Raw genomic sequence first — 4,828 nt, 5'->3', positions numbered from 1 at the left:
TTCAGTCTTATGACTCCACCTTGCTCAGCACCAAAAAGTCCTTACCATAACCTAAAGACCTCATATCATAGAGATTTGACTTGGGGAGACCTTCTGCTTATCTTGACTACAGACATGGGGGAGGAAGTCTAAATGAACTTATAAAGTTTACAGATGCATTTTACCTGCTCAAACATAGAATAAAAATATCTTTAATCGACTTGTGCATACCATATATTCCATACTTGTATTACTTGTATTAATGAAGATATATGTGTTACCTTTAAATGTTTGTGTGTTTTCAGAGTAAGGGGATGAGATACCAATGAAAATGGGTAGTTCAGGTAATCCAGCCTCTCAGAATGCCTCTATTACAGTTTCCTCCGAGTTATGCATTCAGAACAGCTTCAAGGCTGCTGACTGAGACAATCGAGCCTCACAGGCTACCCCAGCCAGTACTTCAAATAAGCCTTGCACTTTTTCATTGCACAGAAACTGGGCAACAAATAATACAGCTAACTCTTCCAGGACTTGACCATTATCCCAATTTTCCCAGGGTCTCCTAAAGATGCCAGTGTTCCCAGACAACAGGAAGCAGTCTAGAGAATACAACACCACATTCCCAAAAGATGGGGTTGGTGGATTTTGGTCATTTGATAGGTTATCATTGTAACTTTTTAGGGGCGTTGGTTATAAGTTGTTATTGGTCATGGTCAGGAAAAAGGCTAAACAAAGTAGTGAGATTCAGGGATTTATTTCTGAAGGAAAAAAGGAGGGATATAGTATAAAAATGATGAGATAAAGGGCTGAATTGTTGAATTTAAATAACTACTATTCTCAAATATTTTACATTGGTATGGATTTTTTTATATAGATACAAATTTAAGGTTATTTTTATACTGTACATATGTTTCTATTCTTATTTAAGGTATTGTATCTATGCAGCCCATTTAACAATATAATGTAAATTTCTAGTCCTTTAAAGTTGTTATTACAAACTATTTAGGATAATAAAGAAATGTGCATTAATAGTAACCTATAAGAATCAAACTGTAGTCTTGTTAGGTATGTTTTCAATGTCAAACAGGTATATTTTTAGATAGATGGGTCTTCAAATACTTCAAAGACCTATAGACTATGGCATTTAAAATGTTTTATTAACAAGACTTTCCGTGACAATGAGACATGTATGCTCATGGCAGTACCAATTCACTTCATAGAAGATGATGGACATTGAAGAAACTCCATAAGGAGTTTGCTTTCAATATGGCAAAACTAGCCATTTGGGCAAGGGGCTGCCCTTGCCTCTACTGCTGACAATATGCTGTCCAAACTAATCAAGAAAGACACACAAAAAAAAACCTGACTATCTAACTTTGCCAAAACAAGGTAGGACAAAACTCCTGCTTTATAGAAAAGTCTGTCAGATATCATAGGCCTGTAAGCCAACGATGGATGCCCCAACATACAGAGGAACTTATGTGACTGTCTAGGCAACCAGCTGTTTCTGTCATTTCTATAGCTATGAAAGTGGCTTGCACTGCACTTCCTGTTTACTCAAGTAATATCCTTCTTGGGTCTTTGATGGAGTTGAAGACTAGATAGTCATAGTTAAAGTTTTCCTTAATTCCGATATAAATTAGGTACACCAAATTAAATTCACCAAAATAAGATAAATAATGAAGTATTTTTCTCCAAAATTGTCAAATACAAATAAAATAAACGTTGTGACTATAATTCTTATCTGATGATTTTACTTATTATATATAGATTTACTGTGTTAAAGTTAAAAACAGTTATTTTTGCTTAAAGTTATTTAAGCAAAAAGGGAAAATGTTGTGGAATAATCTTTTTGTACACTGTGAAGATGTATCATTGTGATTGGGTTATAAAAAGCTGAATGATCAATAGCTAGGCAGGATTTTCAGGCACAAAGGGTGCTGGGAAGAAGGGGGGAGTCAGCAGCCAGACAAAGAAGGAACAAGACATGATTCCAGGAGTCATATGGCAACATGTAGATGAATAGAAATGAATTAAGTTATAAAAACTAGTGAGACAAGCCTAAGCTATTGGCCAAGCTTTAATAATTAATAATAAATCACCATGTCATGATTTGGAAGCTGGCAGGAAGGACAAAAAATCTGACTACAATGTAGTGAGACCTTGTTTCAAAACAAAAACAAAAAGATACCTACTTTTCAATCCAATATATTTTGCTGCCTGGCCCTCTGTGTAGAGTCACTATCTTTACTAATGTAACAGTATCTTTGGTCTTTAGATTATTTCTGCTGTGTAACAAACCTAGTGACTTCAATGATAGTGGTCATTGTTTTTATTACCGCATTGTACCATAGACCGGATTATCCAGGACCACTTGCTCATCTTTGCTCCATGCGTGTTGGAGCTGGTGGCTACACACAGGTTCAGGTAAGAGTTGCCTAAAATTTTACTCTTGTCTCCTGGTTGATGTTGGTGGTCAGTGTGGACCTCACTCAGCTGGAGATCTTTGCCACAACACCACTGTGAAAATTAGTGTTAACTGTTAACCTGATAGACTCTAGAATCGCTCCTGAACATGCCTCTGGTGTATCATCTTGATCGTGTTAATCGATGTGTGGGGAGATGCCTGTGGGCAGCACCATTCCCTGGATGGGACTGCAGCCTGGAGGTGGAGAAAGAGAGCTGAGTAGCAGCAAACACTCAGTGCTCTCTGTTTCAAGACCTGCTGCTTTAATTTCTCAGTCATGATGGACTGTCACCCAGATTTGTCAGTCTGGTGATAAAATAAGCCCTTCCTCCCTTAGCTCCTTTGTTAGAGCATTTTATCACAGCAAAGGGAAAAGGAACCAAGATACCTCCCAGTAGCATGTCGGAGTGGCAGCCTGACTTCCTAACTGCAGGACCAGGCTCTCAGTGTGGTTTGCCCAAGAAAACAAGGCAAAAGTGCTTGGATTTTATGATCTCAGCTCACAAGTCATACAGAGTCACTGTCACCCCATCAGGTTTGTGTCAAGGACACAAAGGTCTTCCTGGGTGTATAGGAAGAAGACAGGCCCACCACACAGAATGGGGTATATAGAGTTAAGGTGCTAACAAAGTGAATATGCTAATGAAGTGAGTTAGATCATGTGAGATATGGTGGATCTGTCCCTCTTTATACCTGTGAGGTGGGTAGACCAGTTGTCCCTCTTTGGAAAAGACAATTTAGCATACCTCAAAATTGAAAATGAGTTAGATACAGCAGTATGATATAAGCATTAAGGTTGATTGACAGAGATATAAAGAGGTCTACTTAAAATGGTTAAATTTCTATACATACATATACAGTATATGTATATCAAAGTACTAAGTCATAGCCAAGAAATTCTTAATTTCTCATGTGTCTGGTCTTTTCTTTCTAAAGTTATCTCTGTCTTTCTCCTATTACCCTGTATTGACTTTCTTTAATGATGCCAATTCATACAACAGGTTACAAACCTTGCATATGTGGAGTGCCACCAAGAGAAACTGAAGGTTTGCCTTTATAGAAAATGTTTGTTATGAAAAAGAAAGAAATGACTGGTTCTCAGCCCCTGTGCCCTCTTTCTGAGTGATGGGACAGAAGCTTAAGTGCTAGCTAGCCTTCTGACTAGGTACCTTTTATCTGTAATGACCATCCTCTAGGCTTGTTGTTTCCAGTCCAAAAGCAGGTGAGTCTTTAGTTTTTACAACTTTCTGTGATCTGCTAGGCCTGCGGTGCTTAAAGAAAACACCGCCACATAGCTCTGCCTTATTTGGATGATGGCCACAAGGACAGACATGTGATCCAGCAACCAGTACACTGGAAAGAGGTGAGGTGGGTTCTTCAGCCCTGTCAAGGTCCTGATTTCTGTGGATCATGCCACCAGCATTAAGGCCTCCTTGGGCTGCATGTATAAATCCGAGAGAGGCTTCTGCTATATGTAAGCTGGTTTTTTTTTTTCCTGTGGCTATTCATTCTTAATTTGTGTGGACTACTTCAGTTACCCTTTACTGGGGTAACAGAGTGCTCTGAAATTTTAGTGACTTCAGACCACGGTCAGCCTTAATTAACCCCTGATTACATAAGCCAGGAGTGTGGGCTCTCGCATGTGCTTGCTTGTGCAGCTACAATCAGCAGGTGGATCTCATAGAGTCTAGCTGGGCTGTAGCTCCTTGGTAGGTGCTGGCTGCTGTCTGCACCACGTGCTTCCTGCACGCTTGCCTGAGCTCGTTCATGTGATAGTGGAAGCGTTCCCAGGAGCAAGAGAGGACAGGCCCCAATCTGAAAATACTTTCTAAGCTGTTATGGCTTAGTGCACACCGCTGCTCCACAGCCCTGATGCATTACACAGGCTGGAAGGACACAGGATTTACGGGGGCCACTTTTTGCTGTTGTCTCCTGTATATGTGACAAGTATGCAAAGTAGGGACTTGGTTCACATTTGTCTAACAGCTTAATTGCATAGTTGATAATAAAGTCCAGCTGGGAAGCTGTTCTTATTACCTCCTGAATGAGTTGAAAATGTTTTGGTGGGAGGGGGGTGAATGAGGAAGGAGTCTGGCAGTACAGCCTTGAACTTTCGATCCTGCTTAAGCTTCCCGAGGAGCTGAGGTTGTAGGTGTGGGCCTCAGTGTTCCACCTCTGAATCAACTGAATAAGTGTTGGGCATAATAAAATTCCAATCATTTTTTAATTACTGGATATGAAACTAAGGTATTTGCCAATCATCATGGTTGGGATGTGGCTTTTCTCCCAGGGCTCCTGTGGTGATGTTAGCAAGTAGTGTGGGGCCTTTAAGAGGTGAGGACACAAGGAGGTCCATAGGTCATTGGGAAACACCCTTGGAAG

The sequence above is a fragment of the Arvicola amphibius genome, chromosome 2 (assembly GCF_903992535.2).
Source record: "Arvicola amphibius chromosome 2, mArvAmp1.2, whole genome shotgun sequence".
NCBI lineage: Eukaryota > Metazoa > Chordata > Mammalia > Rodentia > Cricetidae > Arvicola > Arvicola amphibius.
The sequence above is the reverse complement of the archived record's forward strand: the minus strand, read 5'-3'. Positions refer to the sequence as shown.